Source organism: Mercenaria mercenaria, chromosome 8 (assembly GCF_021730395.1).
Source record: "Mercenaria mercenaria strain notata chromosome 8, MADL_Memer_1, whole genome shotgun sequence".
NCBI lineage: Eukaryota > Metazoa > Mollusca > Bivalvia > Venerida > Veneridae > Mercenaria > Mercenaria mercenaria.
Window position 1 is genome coordinate 52,464,241 of NC_069368.1, and position 22,182 is coordinate 52,486,422.

The 22,182-nt window shown below is 36.5% G+C and overlaps 1 pseudogene; it reads right to left on the reverse strand.

Annotated features, from left to right (window-relative positions):
• Window positions 1-291: 291 nt before the first annotated feature.
• The window catches only part of LOC123565336 (transforming growth factor-beta-induced protein ig-h3-like), a 30,295-nt pseudogene continuing 8,404 nt past the window's right edge, over window positions 292-22,182 (reverse strand).

The following is a 22,182-nucleotide window of genomic DNA, read 5'->3' on the forward strand; positions in this document are numbered from 1 at the left end:
TTCTTGTTTTTCAATCATATGTAGCAGATATATTTGATTCTCTTTAAGACAAAGTGTTTGCAGAAATTTACTCCAAGAAGTGAAGATTGTCCTTGTTAACGCATTTGATCTGATTTTGGCCCACTGACCTTAGCCGACTTTTTGATGGTGTTTTTTTTCTTATAGTAATAGGAAGTCATCTAACTAAGAAAATGAAATGTGCAAACGTCTCGGCTAAGCAAACCAGATTGCTCGAATTAAAAGATATTAGAATTATAACGCATTGGATACAAATATCTCGTGTTTATTAAGTTACAATACAATAGTAATGCAATAGAGAAAAACTTTGTAAAAACTTAACCAACAATTGGGTCTGCATGTGGAACGAGTGCGTCGTCAACGATGTGTACAACGCCGTTAGTTACTCCTATATCTCTGGTGTCGTCACGGCGGCATTGTCTACCTTTACGTCTGCGTGATGGTGTCGAAAGTGGATGACAAGATCATCGTTGGAGTTAAGCGAGGGTAGTTGCTCCCTTTGATATAGCCCAGCAGAGTACTGCGTACTGCCAACAACATGATATGTTAAGTAAGCTGCAAGTTTTGCCGGGTCTTTTGTGATAGCACCAACCTGTGCTAGTGGAATATTTGCAAACGCTGCGTTAGATGGAGCAAAAAGGGTCAGAGCATCCCCTTTGAGTGCATTAGTGAGATTGGCTTTCACAACTAGCCTGAGAAGAGTAGAGAGTTCAGAATTGCCCGAAACGTAGTCTACGAGATCTCCTGTGGGAGCCAACATGACGCTGTCAATGACGTGAATTATCCCGTTTGTGGCCATCAAATCAAACTGTGAAATAACGTTGCCCTGGATGGTGACTGTAGTCTTGTTGTTGTGAGTATAAATATTCATGCGCGCGACTTTGCCGTCTGCCATTGTTAATTTCAGTTCGTTTGATGCATCTGAACTCAGTACATTTCCGGAAATGACGTGGCCTAGTAGAGCGTATTTAAGCAGGGAGTTATCATTTTCAAGTGCTGTTTTGATAGATGCATCGAGCTTATTGAAAGCTGTATCAGTTGGAGCAAAGATGGTGAACGTAGCATTGTTTAATGTGCCGACAAGTACCGCCTTAGTGACGTAGCTGTCTGGCGTCGTGAATCTCCCGTCTGCGACTAAACGCTGCATTGTCGTCTGACGCCAACTATGCAGAAGCAAACACTTTCATGTTTCAGACATATTATTTTACTGTTAATGATTAGAAACCGAAGTTTATCTTCAATTTGATTTCTTTTTATACATATCCATCACGTGTTTGCTATCTTCTACGCAAACTTGATTCGACAAATGTCATATTTTGTTGAAATAATTTTAAAACGGCACGCTCATGTCATATGCCAAAGTTTCCAAAACAATCGTTACACTTGAATATCCGCAACACACTAGTAATCTTACCCTTCTCCGCCACATTTACATCATGAAAAGCATTCTCATAATTCAGGGGTAATACAGCTACTCATAATACAGGTGTAATACAGCTATATTACAAGATGACTGGCGAACAATTTAAGACCCTTCCTCTTCACAACGTTATAAGTTAGCTCTTTTCTCTCAGTCTCTCTCTTATCAAAGCATAACATTTTTTGGAAGAAAAAAGTCAACAAATTTAAGCAGCATTTGCTGAATAGAATGTGTTTAACCCAATGTTCGCTATTTCAGCTTCAAACTTTTAGTTATTCAACCACGTATAACTCGTTGTATCTAAAAATGTTACACTGCTGTCTCATTTGGTTATGACAAATTAAACCTCATTATATAAGCTAAAAGGCACCTCATTAGTATTACATAAAATACAAAAATTAATTACCAGAGCGGATGTGTATAGGGGGACTATCGTAATACTCGTATTTATTTTGTAAAACAGCTAAGTCGCCATTTAGTATTTTACAAATATCTTAACAAGAGCTCCGACAAGCGGGGCAATATACGCCCGAAGGGTAACATCAGAGGATGGGAGCTAAATTTAAAGAACTTGACTGTTGAAGTCCAAAGGACAGGAAAACAAAGGAAAGGGAAGAAATTAAAAAAAAGATCCACAAAAAATCCTCACCAGGTACAGGTATGTCAAAATACACCTAACAAATGAAGGTACCATCCATGTTGTACCACAGAAAAGTGGTCTCGGGTTTTTCCCTACGGCCAATTATAAAAAAGTTTCAAAATAAGCTATTTATAGTAATATAAAAGGGAAGTAATTCAATTTTTTTGTTGTAAGTGAACAAAAAAGGGATCTGTCAAATAAAAACAAGAGCACTGCAATGCAGAGCAATATACACAAAGCAAAGTCATATATGACCTTTGACCCCTAAGTGTGACCTTGACCTTGAAGGGAGTCATCCGAAACATGTCGTCTTGGTGTGGTGAATATTTATGCCATGTTTCTTTGAAATCCTTCAAGCAGTTTAAGAGTTACAGAGCGGACACGAAACAAGCTGATATGACCTTTGATCCCTAAGAGTGACATTGACCTTGAAGTGAGACATCCAAAACATGCGCTCAGCACGTCGTCTCGGTGTGGCGAACATTTGTGTCAAGTTTCTTTGAAATCCTTCAAGGGGTTCAAGAGTTACAGAGCGAATACGAAAATGCTAACGGTCGGACAGACGGACAGACGGACACCGGGGGTATAACATAATACGACCCTTCGGGCGTATAGAAATACTGCAAGTTTCCTTATCACACTTAAATTACGGAATTTATACAAAAGCTGGTCTCAGTTTGCCTTAAGCCGAGCGTCTGGCTATAAACTATAAACAAACTCTAGGACGACCTCTTACTGTCTTGGACAGTGTCACCACAATTGTTAGATAATGGTGAATTATGTAAGTACTATAAATGCTCTATACAATTCACTCCAGGACACAACAACTTTAAATCAACAGTCACAGTAGATATATAGTTATGAGTTTCAAAATGTTTGCGTCATTAAGGATATACTAGTTTTTTGTTGGTATCATTTTTGAAATCTTCGTCAATGTTTAACTTAAGGTAGAACACGACACTTGGCGAACTTTCGAGTAGCGTCTTGAAATTTTGCATGTGTAAAGTTGACCATATTTCAAACAAGATACAGTTTATTTTATTCTTATAGAGCTAACCAGTTTTTGTAAACGAGACGTCAAAATTGACCACCAAAAGCCCGTTTTTGAAACTGACGTTGCCGCGTATCCTTGGCAACTGTTACGGTACTGCAACGGCCCCAGCCAACAAATTTTAAATAAGTTAACACTATTCGACGAGAATTATGTTTCCTTTATGGTGATGTAAAAATCATTGTTTTAAAACCCGACAAATTTTTGGGAAAAATGGAAAGAAAATCGCCGTTTTTTACTAAAAATTGACGTCCAGTTTCGCAGCATTTTTCGGCTTTAAATCAGCATATTAAAAAATCCTTGAATTAAATTTTTGATTTTATTTCAATAAACGGTGTTTACAATGTATACCGAGTCCAAATGACAAATAAAACTGGGGTGGGGGCTGGGGAAGGTGGGGGTCACCGACTTAGTTTTTTCTGTACTTGTGACTTTATTTCCCCACCCCCATGGGGTAAATTTTGTACCGTAATTCGCCGCCCTGCAGATACGTTCGAAAACTCATAATTCGGGCCATTGTGTTTAGCTTATCAGCTGCACCCATTTCGTATTTTTACTGGTTCTTAAAGACCTTTATCACAAAACAAGAACAAACATTTTGTTCTGGCAACGTTTATATATAAACAATGATGAAAGCGTATTAATAAGTGAAATCTTAGTACATTTCAATAAAACGTGCCTCTGGTGCAAAAAAAAAAAAAATCTGAAGCGTTTGGTATCTCGTCAAGTGGACATTATTTGCTATAATTAAGGTAGAATGCGCCTAAATTCAGGATTTAATCGGTTCCGTTTCGACATTTTGTTTAATTTAAAATCCAGCATTTCCTATATAATGTGTATTTTACATTTTTTATATTTTCTTTACTTTTTTTCTCCGCAAACCTTAGACGTCCATTTTTGATGAACCGTGATTTCACGTCCGTCAGACTGTTTTCGAAAATCGTTCTGTTCAGTAAAACAAGTATCTGCATTTAAATGTATAAAATTTGTGGTGATCATTTAAAACCTTAGACTCGATATTTACGTTAAAGTTACGTTAGAGCGACAAATATGACGTTGAGTTTTGAATAAAAAATATGCTTTAATCTTGTCTAACGTAAAACCCAAACAATATAATTTGAATGACTCAAAAGTAATATGATGATGAAAATTTATTTAATCGCAATGAGAATTTGTTTTTGTAAATCTTCGTTTTAAGATAAACTCTACTTTTAGATCAAAATAGCCTTTAAAACTCTGTTACCGTGGGCGAAATTATTACGCTGAATTACAAATACTCCAAACCCCTACCCCAGATAAAATACGTAAATTAAACGGGTTCTCGTATGTCTTGTGATCAATTTTAACATATTTTAAAAAGGGAATTTAGTAAAAAAGTCCTTAACAACTTTGCAAGGATTTCTTGAATTACCTCTTAAGTTCATGATTATAAATGATTGATACATACGACATTGTAAACATTTACAAAAAAATAATAAGAAAAATTAAAAGCCCTAATATCGTTATGTCATCATGTTGGAATAAACATCATAAATTTATTTAACTTTATTATAAATTTTACGTTTTGGAAATATTTCGATTGTTTCGAGAGTAGTTGGACAAATAAAGTGCAACCACGGGGAAACAAAATTTATATTCATTGTACGGAGGTATTGCTCTGAAAAGGGTTAAATTTATTAACAACGCTAGATAAAACACCATGCTTTACAAAGAGGTTTAGCTCTCCAGAGAGTTTTTTTAAGAAAGGTTATTCTTGTATTCATAGACACATAATAGAAACATATTCCATATATAATATTTTCCTAATATTAGAGACCAATACAACAAGTTCGAGTAAATACTCTGCTAAATATGATAAATATTCCATATTAAAATAAAAATAGAAAGAAAACTGTTTGTTTGTTTTAGGTTTAGCGCTGTTTTCTGTTACGATAAGGGGTTAACCTAAACCAGTGTTCCTAACATGTAACTTCAACTTCACCACATAAAATCGGAGGTGAAGACGAATGATTTCGGACAGATCTTCTACCAAATTTTTCACGTCCTACTCAGGGGTCGAAAAAGCGATTCATAGAACTGAGCTAAGCGGATGGGGTAAAAGAAAGAAAACAGATTCTATGTTGTAATAATCTATATGAGCGACTCAAGGATCATAACTTTATACGTAGGACCGACGGCTCAAACTTGCTATTCCTGGTTTCGTATTTACGAGATACTAGGATTTGTACGAGTATATGTATATTTGTAAGATTTTATTTTTTATTTGTTTTTATTTTAATAAGCCGTCTGAGATGTCAACATTCAGAATTTAACAATTTTCAAACAATTTAGCAGTTCACTCATCAGAATTTTATAAAGCTACGCTTAAGCGTTAATGTAACTTTAGGATAGTATTCAAAGCGAATTTCTTATTGAGCCGTGCCATGGGAAAACAACATAGTGCATTTGCGACCAGCATGGATCCAGGCGAGCCTGCGCATCCGCGCAGTCTGGTCAAGAGCCATGCTGTTCGCTAAGGGTTTCTCTAATTACAATATGCTTTGAAAGCGAACAGCACGGATCCTGACCAGACTGCGCGGATGCGCAGGCTGGTCTGGATCCATGCTGGTCGCAAATGCACTATGTTGGTTTTCTCATGGCGCGGCCCATATTATGATTGTCCTGGAACTCAATAACTCAAATAGTGCCCTTTGCTATAAAATTTCAAAATACTCTGACTAGTAAAACCAAATCCCACCGTCAAAATAAGTGAACATTTGCGTAGAGCGGATAATTAACCGGAAGAGACAATGGAAACTAATCTTAAATTGTCATATGCTACTAGGCTGGAGAAGTAAGAAACGAAAGAGTAAAAATGTATGAGTTTGAGATGTGCGGGCGTACGTGCGTGTGTGCTTATGGAGGAATAGGGATGATATCAAGAAAAACGCGAAACTATTAAGCTTTACTCTCATGGAGGGCAAACTTAAAAATATATGAAACTGCTGTATAATACTGATCTATGATATTTTACAAGAATTATGCTTTAACTTTTTGTTTCAAATGTGAAATCTCCGAACTATCTACAGAATTGCATATGTATGAATTCTTCATTCCAGCAGTGTTTTACAAGGGAAAACTTGTAAATTGGTATTTTTGAATAAGAAAAAGATGAAAAATAATCATTATTATATAGAAAATATATTAAAAGCGATTTTCAGAATGGCTGAATTATGTCTCGAACGTATCTGCAGACGTCGATTTTGGTACAAAATTTACGCATGGGGGTGGGGAAATAAAATCACATCTACAGAAAAAAACTAGTCGTGACCGCCCCAGTTTTATTTGTCATTTGGACTCGGTATACATTTTAAACTCCTTTTTATTAAAAAACAATCAAAATTTTTAAATTTCAGGGATTTTTTTAATATGCTGATTTAAAGCCGAAAATGCTGCGAAACTGAACGTCAATTTTTAGTAAAAAAACGGCGATTTTCTTTCCATTTTTCAAATATTTGTCGGTGTAAAACAATGATTTTTACATCACCATAAAGGAAAAAATAATTCTCGTCGAATAGTGTATAACTTAAGAAAATTTGTTGGCTGGTGCCGTTGCAGTACCCGTAACAGTTGCCAAGGATACGAAGCAACGTCAGTTTCAAAAACGGGCTTTGGTAGTCAATTTTGACGTCTCGTTTACAAAAACTGGTTAGCTTTATAAGAATAAAATAAACTGTATCTTATTTGAAATATGGTCAACTTTACACATGCAAAATTTCAAGACGCTACTCAAAAGTTCGCAAAGTGTCGTGTTCTACCTTAATTATGCATGACTTCTGCATCCGCATTTTAACAGGTTTTTTTTTTTACAAATTTATCTACCAACACATTGCAAATATTTCAAGTTTTTTCACGCGAAACGTAACTTCTAATATTGGCAAACGCAAATTCAAACTGCGTGAATTTTTAAATGGTATTTCAGTATTCAGATTTGGATATAGATTGATAGATTTAATTGCAACCATTAAAAAATCTTCAGTATCACGCCAAGAGTTTATATTTAGTGTAATTTTTTCTTACTCAACCGAGACATCGGCTGATCATGAATTTATATGATTATCTTTGTAATATTTAGTACAAATGTGACAAACAAAATATATCAACGCTAGAATATAGCAAGAGAACGCATCTCTTGCCGAAAATTTTTCAACATTTTCAGGGGGAGGCCCCAAAAGCCCAAAACCATGGAGACCCCCTCCCTCACCTACCCCACACTCATGCTGCTCATATCTTATCATCCAGGTACGCCCCTGTATGCAGCTATTTTTCTTTTTTCCTGCTAATTTGTTAAACATGACATCTGACTAACTGTTATGTGGCAAAGTCTAAGTATCTGACTACCCATTAAAGGTCAAGCTCAGAGGTCACTAAGGAAATTTATTACCTACTTTACTGATAAATGAAAAAGACTGAACAGTAATGTCATCTATTGTTTCTTTTGCGTGTATACCGATAATACCGATTATTCGAAAAACTGAAAGTTCAATATAGTTTATGGGTTTATATTGCTGTTTGAGCAACTGTTTCTTAAATCAATTTTTCAGTTGATGTAATTACAAGTTGACTTATGACTTGAAATGTGCCTTTCTACAACAAGACGACAGCACAGTTTAAGATTTCAAAAGTGTTATAACTATAAAAACACTGGCGTATTGAATACATTTTCAATTTTCCTTAATTATGCCTTTAATTATGCCAACCCTGTGAACTGCTACATATACCAAAATACAAATATAAACAAATTTTTGAAATTGTTGATAAAAAAAGTAATTGCAACCAAATATTATTAGTTTCATTAGAAAATGTTGGTAGTTGGAGATGAGACATTGGCAGATTTGTTTTACATTTTCTGTGTTCGAAAAAATAAAAAGAAATTATACAAGCTGGAAGACGGTTGGCTGTATCTAAAAGCGTGTGACAGCTGTTTTTTTAATGTCATGTTTCGAGCAGGAGGACAGTTAGAAGAAAAGTGACTCTTTTACCTACATAAACCTACATAATTAGTACAAGAACAGTTAAGAAACTGACATTGCATTCACCAGTTTAATCACTTAACATGATTGAAAACGCGCTCATAGTTCTGATATCGCGTATGACTCGTCGAAGAACTGACATCTGTGGGCACTCGACACTGTCCATTTTCAAGATAATCACGCATATTGTTGTATGTCTTCTTAAATTTCGAAACATTATTTAGTCTTCTACAGATTTCACATATACTATATTTATGACCATATTCATACTTTTGTTCATAACGATCTTTCTTCCGCAAGAAGTCAATATATCTGTCTTTGTCATTTCCAAGATTCAAAAGGTATTTGGCCAAGAGTGACACATTTGAGAAGTGGGCGGTATTAATGTAAGTTTTCGTCGGTAGCAGATTATCGTAGTCGGCGCCACCTCGGACAACAACAATCCAATTAAAAGTCGTAATAAAAGAAAAACTTTTCTGTAACATAATCGTTGCATAAAGATTTCTCAAATCCAAGGTAAAACTTATATTTTAGCATTATCTTATTCAAATTGTCTTTGTCAATGTGAGGTTTGGTCCACATCGCCCGTAAATATAAACCCATCTACTCCATATTTTCTGAAGTTCAGCAACATCCCTGATCACGTGCACTTTGTTATTAGCGTTACTAACAACCCACGGGCGGTTTTTTGTTTTAGCTTGATAAATAGATTCTTTAATTTCCAATGTTCTTGGACTGTCCGAGTTTTAGATATCCATAAGGATGCGGCATTCTGAATCGATTCTGTAAATATTGACAATTCATTGTGTTATCCCAAGCAGCTGATTTATAATCATTTAACCAATGATGTATTGGCGTTTCACACGCACTTGAATATCCATGCCTGATTGGGATTTCTGTTCTGCTTGTCATCGGTGGTTTTTTAGATCCCATACCTTTGTTGCATATTAAAAAACCAAAAGAGCATCGCCGTTTTAAGGTAAGACTTGTCGCTTGTCATCATGCAGTTGTTGTATTCACACGTCTTAAACTTTTCATTTGTCGTGACTACGTTCTCAAATCCTATAGCATATTGATTATTAGCTGTACCTTTTATGTGGCATTTTCTGCAAATTTCTTAAATGATGTTTCAAACTGCTCTTTGGGATCCAAGAGACTATACATAGTGAAATCTTCTAACTCGCCTATTTCCGGATATGATCTGTTTACAACCTTCATTTCAGTAAGCTTCTCGGTTGAAGAATTGAACCACCGAACAAAATGATCCACATGAAAAACTTCCAAAAGTTTTTCTCTAAAAACCGGCGTCCGGGATGAATCATTGTGGAATAACGTATTTATTGTTAATAAAGTAGCTATGCACACAGTTACCGCAAACGATTTTCTCAAAATTAATATGCGACTCATGTTAATGTAGATATCCGTATGGTTATGTTAATATTCGCTCTATTAAATTTAACGCAGATTTCGAAAGGTTTCACTTTGACACAGAAACTAACCGGCTATGAAAATATCAACTGATACGAGTAGTATAGTATTTATTTTCATATTGGCGAAATACCCGATTTTTCATGCTCAAATGCGTAATAAATGCAGTAATTTAAATGCTGATTAATATAGAAATCACTTGAGAGACGATGATGCATGTGATTGCGGTAACGCTATTGAGGATGCTGAACATTTTCTCTTTAAATGCAGATATTATGCTTTACAAAGAATACAGTTTTTTAACGCCACACGTATTTTTCATCCACTGAATACGCGTACTCTTTTGTTTGGTGATGAAAATTATACTGAAGAAGAAAATTCACATATATTTTTAGAAGTACAAAAATATATCAAACATACAAATTGTTCTCTGATTGCTGCCAAATTATTATCTTAACGCAATTGTACCTCCCCATGTAATGACCGAGGACTTCGGACTCTCCCTCTTCCTATCTTTCCATTTATCTCGCTTTCTCTTAATTTCTTCAGTTAGGTCATTTCTATTTCTTCTCTAAAATTGTTGTTACTCATTTCGCTTAGCTTCGTACTCTTCCAAATACATTTTGTCATTTTTTAGCTCATCTGATTTTTTTGAAGAAAAATGATGAGTTATTGTCATTACTTGATCGTCGTCGGCGTCGGCGTTGCCTGGTTAAGTTTTATGTTTAGGTCAGCTTTTCTCCTAAACTGTCACAGTTATTGCTTTAAAACTTTCAATACTTGTTCACCATCATTAGCTGACTTTGTACAGCAAGAAACATAACTCCATCCTGCATTTTGCAAGAATTATGGCCCCTTTTGGACTTAGAAAATATCAGATTTCTTGGTTTAGTTTTATGTTTAGATCAACTTTTCTCCTAAACTATCAAAGCAATTGCTTTAAAACTTGCAACACTTGTTCACCATCAAAAGCTGACTCTGTACAGCAAGAAACATAACTCCATCCTGTTTTTTGCAAGAATTATGGCCCCTTTTGGACTTAGAAAATCAGATTTCTTGTTTAAGTTTTGTGTTTTGGTCAGCCTTTCTCCTTAACTATCAAAGCTATTGCTTAAAACTTGCAACACTTGTTCACCATCAAATGCTGACTCTGTACAGCAAGAAACATAACTCCATCCTGCTTTTTGCAAGAATTCTGGCCCCTTTTGGACTTAGAGTATATCAGATTTCTTGGTTAAGTTTTGCGTTTAGGTCAACTTTTCTCCTTAACGGTCAAAGCTATAATGCTTTGAAACTTGGAGCAGTTATTCGCCATTAAAAGCTGACTCTGCACAGCAAGTACCGTAATTCTATATTGCTTTTTTGCAAGAATGATGGTCCCTTTTGGACTTGACAATATTTCTATTATACAGAGATAAAAAATCAGATGGGCGGCTGCACCCGCAAGGCGGTGCTCTTGTTTTTCACAAGGATGCAATGCAATCAATAATATAAATTTTCCTTTAAGTATACCTTCGGGGACGGACCGAATTACTAAATTAAATGTTATATGAACTTGTGGTCCAACCCTTTTACCTTTCCTAGAATGTTTTGTATATGTACATTGTATATATTATGTTGTTATAAAAAAGGAAGGAATAAAATATGTTTAAATCAGTAGTATAGTATGCGCACAAGCTGCCTTTCTTGCGGTGGTGGTGGTAAAAATGGCGCGAATGTGTTGCCACTGGCCCTTCCTGGGCAGTGCCCAATGTATTCCTTTATCATTTCGTTTTGTCCTCTCTGTCAATTTATGTGCGTGTTTCTATTTGTGGCAGGCCTATTTGGCGATCTGTGTCTCTGGCTGTGTTTGCTGTGCTTTATGCTTTCAGGAAATCTACACTTACCTTTTATGTTTTTTCTATATTTACGATTATAAAAAACAACAAAAAAACACAAATCAGTCTAATATTTCAAAAACGATTTTGATAATCTCATTAAGAATAAAGATGGTATTGTTCAAATGAAGAACTTTAAATAGCCACCTAATCTACTTAGGCTTTACATTTTATTGCATTTTTAGCATTTTAAGCCTTTTCTTTTCACGGTGCCGAATTTGAATTGCATGCACAGGCGTATAGGCGTATGCCCAGGTACGCCCCTGATAGGATTTTTTCTTGTCCGGTCTATACTTTGTCATGTAAAAAAGGATTTAAATATGTTGCCACAATAATCCCCTGGAGAGCAACGTTCTGTTGGGAATCCGGGCCCTTAGCTGAAAGGTCAAGATCACACTTGGAAGCCACATGTCGAAAGGGCTATTTTCCGGTCCAGTTTGAAACTCAACAATCCTTAAAGGGATTTTAATATTACTTGGCACAAATGTTCACCACTATGAGACGGAGTGTCTGCGCAAGAACCAGGTCCCTAGGTTCTAAGGTCAAGGTCACATTAGTGGTTGATGTCAAATTCTCTTGAATGACTTTGTCCGGAGGGAAATTTTTCTATGCATGGAGGATTTTGAGTACTTTGCCAAATGGTCACCACCATGAGCACCCTTGTTTTACAATTACTTCCTTTGTTTACTTAAATAGCTTATATTGTTTTTTTTTATTACTGATGTAGGAAAAATGAGAAATTTTTTGTGGACAAAATGCATGTTACCCAATTTTGTGTGTATTTTGATTATCTGTACTGGTAAGAGTTTCTTGTGGATTATTTATATAGATTTTTTTTGGGTTAACTTCCTTGTTGTTACTATCTATCAATAACAATAGAGAAAATTAGGTGCCTTCCAGTTTGGGACTTTATATTGCATGGCAATACTTCATTCGCTTGTTAATTCGCATGTGCACTTTCTCGTCGGTATTTTCGAGTCGAATACCATTATTTACACTTTTTGTAAGATTTTTATGCTCTTTTACCGGTTTTTAGAACGCTTGATTTTATTTCACAGTTATATTGAAGCAAATGCATTTTTTCGACATTAAGCCTCGACATAAACAAGGATTGTTAATTATTGTGTTTATTAGGTTTGTTAGTGACATTCCTGTACCTATACATTAAATTAATCAGAAAAATATGCTTAATCTGCAGCATTAAATTTTAACAGCGTTTGTACTTTTGAAATACATTTTCCGTTGCTTTTATCATATTTAGGGATGGGAAAGTGTGTAGATAGATATACAGAGATATTTTAGACATTATGAACTAACTAAGTCACGGTGGCATCAAATGGATTTGAAAACTAGACAATTTGGTATATAACATGGCTTGTGCTTTTAGATGGGCCACTGACTGACGAAAGGCGACTGTTAATGGTGTTTTTTTTTTCTTATAGTAATAGAAAGTCAAGTAATCTAACTAAAGAAAATGAATACTTGTTCAGAAATAAGAAAGTTATCAATGTGCAAACGTCTTGGCTAAGCAAATCAGATAGCTCGAATTAATAGATAATCAGTATTAGTTATAATGCATTGGATACAAATATATCATGTTTATTAAGCTACAATACAAAAGTAAAGCAATAGAGAAAACGTTATTTGTAAAACCTTAACCAACAATTGGGTCTGCATGTGGAACGAGTACGTGGTCAACGATGTCTACAACGCCGTTAGTTACTCCTATATCTGGTGTCGTCACGGCGGCAGTGTCTACCTTTACGTCTGCGTGATGGTGTCGAAAGTGGATGACAAGATCGTCGTTGGAGTTAAGCGAGGGTAGATGCTCCCATTGATATAGTCCAGCAGAGTACTGCGTACTGCCAACAACATGATATGTTAAGTAAGCTGCAAGTTTTGCCGCGTCTCCTGTGATAGCAGCAAACTGTGCTTGTGGAATCTTTGCAAACGCTGCGTTAGATGGAGCAAAAAGGGTCAGAGCATCCCCTTTATGTGCATTAGTGAGATTGGCTTTCACAACTAGCCTGAGAAGAGTAGAGAATTCAGAATTACCCGATACGTAGTCTACGAGATCTCCTTTAGGAACCAACATGACGCCGTCAATGACGTGAATTATCCCGTTGGTGGCCATTATATCAAACTGTGAAATAACGTTGCCCTGGATGGTGACTGTAGTCTTGTTGTTGTGAGTATAAATATTGATGCGTGCGTCTTTGCCGTTTGTCATTGTTAATTTAAGTTCGTTTGATGCATCTGAACTCATTACATTACAGGGAATGACGTGGTATAGTAGAGCGTCTTTAAGCAGGGAGTTGTCATTCTCGAGCTTTCTGAAAGCTGCATCAGTTGGAGCAAAGATGATGAACGTAGCATTGTTTTATGTGCCGACAAGCCCCGCCATTGTGACGTAGCTGTCTAGCGTCGTGAATCTCCCGTCTGCGACTAAACGCTGCACTGCCGTCTGACTTTGACAGAAGACGCAAACTATGCAGAAGCAAATAATTCCAAACACTTTCATGTTTCAGACATATAATTTTACTGTAAATGATTAGACACCGAAGTTTATCTTCAATTTGATTGCTTTTTATACATATCCATCACGTGTTTGCTATTTTCTTCGCAGAAAAACGTGATTCGACAAATGTCAAATTTTGCTGAAATAATTTTAAAACGGCACGCTCATGTCATATGCAAAAGTTTCCAAAACAATCGTTGCACTTGAATATCCGCAACAAACTAGTAATCTTACCTTTTCTCCGCCACATTTACATCATGAATACAGCTATACTACAAGATGACTGGCGAACAATTTAAGACCCTTCCTATTCACAACGTTATAAGTTAGCTCTTTTCACTCAGTCTCTTATCAAAGCATATCATTTTATTTTGAAGAAAATAATCAGCAAATTTAAACAGCATTTGCTGAATAGAGTATGTTAAACCCAATATTCGCTATTTCCACTTCAAACTTTTAGTTATTCAACAACGTATAACCCTTTGTATCTAAAATGTTGTCACATTTGGTTATGACAAATTAAACAACATTATATAAGCTAAAAGGCGTACATAACATACAAACAGTATTAATTACCAGAGCGGATGTGTATAGTGGGACTATCGTAATACTCGTATTTATTTTGTTAAACAGCTAAGTCGCCATTTAGTATTTTACAAATATCTTAACAAGAGCTCCGACAAGCGGGGCAATATACGCCCGAAGGGTAACATCAGAGGATGGGAGCTAAATTTAAAGAACTTGACTGTTGAAGCCCAAAGGTTAGGAAAACAAAGGGAAGAAAATTAAAAAAAGTCCACAAAAAATCCTTACCAGGTATAGGTATGTCAAAATACGCCTAACAAATGAAGGTACCATCCATGTTGTACCACAGAAAAGTGGTCTTGGGGTTTTGCCTACGGCCAATTATAAAACAGTTTCAAAATAAGCTATTTATAGTAACATAAAAGGGAAGTAATTCAATCTTTTTATTGTAATTGAACAAAAAAGGGATCTGCCAAATAAAAACAAAAGCACTGCAATGCAGAGCAATATACATAAAGCAAAGTCATAATGACCTTTGACCCCTAAGTGTGACTTTGACCTTGAAGGGAGTCATCCGAAACAATTGTTCTGCACGTTGTCTTGGTGCGGCGAACATTTGTATCAAGTTTCTTTGAAATCCTTCAAGGGGTTCAAGAGTTACAGAGCGAACACGAAATTGCTAACGGTCGGACAGACGGACAGACGGGCACCGGGGGTATAACATAATACGTCCCTTCGGCGTATAGAAATACTGCAAGTTTCCTTATCACACTTAAATTACGGAATTTATACAAAAGCTGGTCTCAGTTTGCCTTAAGCCGAGCGTCTGGCTATAAACTATAAACAAACTCTAGGACGACCTCTTACTGCCTGGGACAGTGTCACCACAATTGTTAGATAATGGTGAATTATGTAAGTACTACAAATTTTAATATGTCTAACTAAGGTAATGTTATCAGTAAAATAAGCACACAATGGTATGATGAAGACACTCTTTTTAGCCTTATTCTTATTCAAAATCACAGAGTGTGATACCATATTGAGGTTGGTTGGTGAAATTTGTGAAACTTGCTAACCGTTCGGATAAAAACCTTTTTTTTCAACGTAGAACTTGATTAAACCCTGATGTTTCAAAACTTTAGAATGCACTTAGAAATTTGGCAAATAAAAGGACAGGGTCGTGCGCTTAGTTTTTTTTGCTAATGGATTTTTTTCCAAACTTCTCACAGTCAAGAATAAACATATCCTCTATATATGATATGATAACATAAAATACATAGGTCCCAGTATTTATTTTTGAGATATACACCCGTAAGTAAAGAATTCCAAACACTTCAGTCAAGTAAAAAAGTGTATCACAAAAGTTGTGTTATGCTAAGCTGGAGCAGGTACATGACATATTTAGTGGAAACTGCATTACTTATGTTTATTATTGTATGTTTATGAAAGTCACTGATATACCAGCTGTGGTTAGGATCCCGACTAAAATTTCACGTAGTAAGACAAGGCCTGTATGCACACTAAATACTAGTATTGTTACTTCCAGTCCAAAAATATTTCAGTTACTTCAATGCATCTTTTAAAATAAGGCGAAGGAAAATTCCCTACATACAGACTAAAACTATATTATCTCCGGCTGCGAACGGCAAAGGAGCCCGCATCCGTATATATTACTACAACAACAAAGTGACCTACCATACCAGCTTTTTTGCTCCATTTGATCTGATTGTCAGAACGGAACAAAATCCACGTTACTGACATGATTATGTCGGCTCAAACTTTCAATTCAGTCCTTTCACAACGCTCATCGCAGAAGTTAAAAATGTGTGTGTGTGTGTGTGTGTGTGTACGTGTGTGTGTGTGTGTGTCTCTCTCTCTCTCCCCCTCTCTCAGTGCGTGCGGTTAGGGTAGTAGAGATGGAGTTTGTTATCTCATTTTTCTCCATCTAACATCCGCAAGTTAAGAGACTAAATAAATTAAATATATCTTAAAACTTAAGCTGTACCAGACGTTTAAAACTTTCTCCATCTGTTTAAATATTTGACTGAAATATTTAAATTCAAAGTAAATTATTTGCTAATCCATTCAGGTATACACTTGTAAACATAACCAGCATCTAAAGATGTAAGCGTTTTAGAGTGTTAACTCGATTTATGTTAAAAGCAGCCGACATACTTTTGACACTAGAAGTATTGAAACCGCAACTTCTTTATCAGAGAAGTTTAATAACTGGCCATAATGGACTATATGAACACAAAAGAAACTGTGATTCAGCATAATACAAATACATGTAGTCAATAATTGTCAAAAATCAAATCTTGTGTTATGTCTTCTGAAGATTCAAAACCTCTCATAGGGTGTTCAGTGAACGTATATAACTTTGCACTAAGGCACCGGCTTGAACATTTTATTGGATTGTTTGATACCAAAACACTAGAAATATAACACTATTGATTTATTCAGCAATACAATACAGTGGTGTAAGCATATGAAATACGTCATATGGATTTAAGACGCATTTTTTAAAATTTAATTTATTGGCATTCTTAAATAGAATTCTTTATAAGGTTTAGTAGTATATCACAAAACAACAGACCTTTATATGTTTTCTGTATAACACAATCATTATTGCATTGCTGAACGGGTCCTGTGAAAAATGTTATAGCCCTTAGGTAAAAAGTACAATTGTAGTTCGATCTTAATACTGCGTCTTCGGAACGCATCATAATATCATTGCGTCTATAGATCAACTTCATGCATCGATGCGTGTCTGTACTTTTAGCTCATAACAATATTGCGGCAAACGCCGAGGATAGTGGATAAGTCAAGACTCAATGATTGTCGTTGAATTATACACGTTGTGTTATCGGGCTATGTGAGAAACAACAAGGGCTTTAACGGAAAACCGCACTCCCATTCAACAGCAGAGATACCGATATACTGACCTTTGCACCACTTGACAAACAGTCGATTAACCAAAGTATAATGCCTGTATTCATTATTCATATTATTTATTTTTATAAAATCTATATTTATATAGTCTTTTCCATTGGTCTACAGCGCCGTAGCCACACTGAGGCAAACCGAGGCAGTTGCCTCGGTTAAAATTTGAGGAGCCAAAAAGGGTAAAAAGTAGGCAATCACACGATGAAAATTCAGTTATAAAAGTTCAATAAAAGTATTTTAATGTCATTAGATATATCATAGTATGATTTTCCTCATGGCAAGTGAGGCAGAATCATAGCAGCCTTGCCAGGCCCGGGCCAGGGTCTGGCCGAGAATGCCGGTGCCCCACCCCCAAGGTTGGCGAGAATGAAAATATACCCATCAAAGTTTCACCCAATATTTATTATTTATTATTATCAAAATTTAAAACCCAAAAGCCACCAGAGGCCACTATTTCATACCAATATTTCGAAAAAATTCCAGGGGAACAGCCCCCTGACCCCACTTAAATGAGGGGGAGGCCCCCTCCCATACATCAAAATTAATACCAAAATTCACCAGAGGGCCTCATTTCCTTTTTCCAGCGGGAGAGCCCTCTACCCCTTAAAATTGTACCATAGGGCCCAAAATTTCGTATCTGTATTTCAAAATTTTCCAGGAAAGAAAGCCCACTGAATCCCCCCCAAAATAAGCCAGGAACCCCCCCCCATACCTTAAAATTAGACCAATAATGACCAAGTCACCATTTTCATACCCGTATTTCAAAGTTTTCCAGAGGAGAGCCCTCTGACCCCTTGAAATGTACCATAGGCCACATTTCGTATCTGTATTTCAAAATTTCCAGGAAGGAGAGCCCCCTGAATCCACTAAAAATAAGCGGGGAACCCCCCCCCATACCTTAAAATTTAGACCAATAATGAACCCGAGGTCACCCTTTCGTACCTGTATTTCAAAATTTTCCAGGGGGAGAGCCCCCTGACACCCCCACCCCCATAACGAGGAGGTTCCCCTTAGAGCGCCTAAAAAATTAGACAAAACATGCGCCATAGGCCGTCATTTCATATCTGTATTTTAAAAAATCCCTGGAATAGAGCACCACCACCACCACCCACCCACCCACCCCCTCATCCCATAAAAAGAAGGGGTTACCATTCAGTACCTCAAAATTAAAAAGAAAACACCTGAGGCCACCATTTCATATATGTATTTATAAACTTTCCAGTGGGGACCCCCTGACCCAAACCAATCCCCATCGCCCCCTAACACGGACAGAGCTACAACGCCTACCTCCTCTCGGGCTATAAACTAATAAACTACTAGTAGTAAACTGATAAGTAGCATTTCGTTGTATGTCTTTACTGGTGGTTTTTATTTCCATGTTTCTGACTTTATTAGACTAGGATAAATCCCCAATTATCATTTTTATCAATATAATTTTTTCTTAAAATATGAAAGTAACTGTGATAAATAGGGCTGAAAGGACGATTTTTACCGTGATATAACACAATCTGAGAGTGCTCCAGAACGCACCAGGGACGTCCTGTGGAAAAAAATCGGGGGTGGGGGTGGATGTCCACCCACCCCCTAAATTGCCTCGGTTAAAATTTGTGTCTGGCTACGGCACTGGTCTAGATATAGTCACATGATCAATAATAAAAAGTCGTATTGACTCGAAGGCGGAGCCAAAAACATGTATTGGCCTCCAGCCATGACGTCATCACGGTTTGACGTCAAAACAATGCGACATCGTACACAATTTACCACAAAAATTGCAAAAGGCTGCAGATATTTGTATTTAATGTTTATACTTATGAGTAGGCTGAATTCAATAATAAAACAGTTATTGCCTTTTAGGTTCGGTCGATATGCGGATTTTCGACCTGATAAAAGCGATATCGACCGAGGGCGTAGGTCGATAATCCACATATCGACCTCACCAAAAGGCAATAATTGTATAATATACGACATTATGTTAATTTCTTAAAAACTCATTCGAACGCTAAATGAGTGCTAAAATGTAGCAATAATAATAATGAAAATAATAATAATAATAGTAATAATAATAATAATAATAATAATAAATCTAAATGAAATAATGATGATACTGATGATGATGACGATGATGATGATGATGATGGCTTAATAGGTCAAGAGTTGCAAAGGTTTTAACAAATTTGAACTTTATCTACATTTTTAGGTTTTTTGGATTACAAATATATAGACAGTTTTGAAATGAAGTCACTGTAGTTCTTGTGCAGAAATTTACTTCAAGAAGCGAAGATTGTCTTTGTTGACGCACTTGATTTGATTCTTATAATGAGTTTTATGTGAAAATGATTTGTTTTCGGAAGAACTGAGAAGAATTTAAGTTGACTTTAAAATACGCATTCATTTTCAAGGATTCAGAACCAAAACAACTCGTACTCCTAACTTTTAGCCTGCTGCCGGCAAGTGATTCTGCCTTTTCGACCAGAGCGCACCCGCGCAGGCTGATCATGCCATTCAGTCAATACATTTTCAGCAAACATTCCTTCAAATAATAAATTGTATTGCCCAAATTGAATAATGGACCAGTCCATTTTAAATATTTAGCAGGGTTATGGTTAAAGAAACTTACTTTTGATCAAACCCGCCCGCTTAGCTCAGTAGGTAGAGCGTCGGTCTACGGATCGCGGGGTCGTGAGTTCGATCCTCGGGCTGGGCGTATGTTCTCCGTGACTATTTGATAAACGACACTGTGTCTGAAATCATTAGTCCTCCACCTCTGATTCATGTGGGGAAGTTGGCAGTTACTTGCGGAGAACAGGTTTGTACTGGTACAGAATCCAGGAACACTGGTTAGGTTAACTGCCCGCCGTTACATGACTGAAATACTGTTGAAAAACGGCGTTAAACCCAAAACAAACAAACAAACAAATTACTTTTGATCATAATCGTCCCCGAATTATTATTTTGCCAATGTTATACATGCTTAACGCTCTACAGCGGCCATTTTGGACGCCATCTTGATATTGAGTGGCATAAAATGGATTTAAAAACTATGCAATAATTTGGTATATAACATATGCCACTGACCATAAACGACTTTTTATATTGTTTTTTTTTCTTACAGTAATAGGAAGTCATCTTACTAAGAAAATGAATACTCGTTCAGAAATAAGAACATTGTCTATGTATAAACGTCTCGGCTAAGCAAACCAGCTTGCTTAAATGAATAGATATTACTAGAATTATAACGATATCGTGTTTATTAAGTTACAATACAAAAGTAATGCAATAGAGAAAACGTTCTTTTTAAAAACTTAACCAACAATTGGGTCTGCATGTGGAACGAGTACGTGGTCAACGATGTGTACAACGCCGTTAGTTACTCCTATATTTGGTGTCGTCACGGCGGCATTGTCTACCTTTACGACTGTGTGATGGTTTCGGAAATGGATGACAAGATCATCGTTGGAGTTAAGCGAGGGTAGATGCTCCCTTTGAAATAGTCCAGCAGAGTATTGCGTACTGCCAACAACATGATATGTTAAGACAGCTGCAAGTTTTGCCGGGTCTCCTTTGATAGCATTCAACTGTGCTTGTGGAATATTTGCAAACGCGGCGTTAGTTGGAGCAAAAAGGGTCAGAGCATCCCCTTTAAGTGCATTAGTGAGATTAGCTTTCACAACTAGACTGAGAAGAGTAGAGAGTTCAGAATTGCCCGAAACGTAGTCTACGAGGTCTCCTGTAGGAGCCAACATGACGCCGTCAATGACGTGAATTATCCCGTTTGTGGCCATCAAATCAAACTGTGAAATAACGTTGCCCTGGATGGTGACTGTAGTCTTGTTGTTGTGAGTATAAATATTCATGCGCGCGACTTTGCCGTCTGCCATTGTTAATTTAAGTTCGTTTGATGCAGCTGAACTCAGTACGTTTCCGGAAATGACGTGGTATAGTAGAGCGTCTTTAAGCAGGGAGTTGTCATTCTCAAGCGCTGTTTTGATAGATGCATCGAGTTTATTGAAAGCTGCATCAGTTGGAGCAAAGATTGTGAACGTAGCACTGTTTAATGTGCCGACAAGTCCCGCCTTTGTGACGTAGCTGACTAGCGTCGTGAACCTCCCGTCTGCGACTAAACGCTGCACTGTCGTCTGACTTTGACAGAAGACGCCAACTATCCACAAACAAATAATTCCAAACACTTTCATGTTTCAGACGTATTATTTTACTGTAAATGATTAGAAACCGAAATTTATCTTCAATTCAAGTCCTTTTTATACACATCTGTCACGTGTTTGCTATCTTCTTCGCAGAAAAACGTGATTCGACAAAGATCAGCCGAAGGAGTTACACAACAAATATGAAATTTTGCTTAAATAATTTTAAAACGGCACGCTCCTGTCGTATGCAAAAGTTTCCAAAAGTTTAAAATGGATTCTAACTTCCTTTATATAATATTTTGTTACAAAATAAAACTTAACAATCGTTGCACTTGAATATGAGGCAACAGACTAGTAATCTTACCTTTCTGCACAACATTTACAGCTATACTACAAGATGACTGGCGGACAATTTAAGACCCTTCTTGTCACAAATTTATCTGTTAGCTCTTTTCAGTCAGTCCCTTTTAAAAGTATTAAATTGTTCAACAAATCTGAGCAGCATGCTGACACTATGGAAACAAAGTATGGTCTAAACTTGTAACTGTAAAACCAACGTTACTGTAATTACTCGTGTTTCTCATTTATTCTGTGTAAGTTAT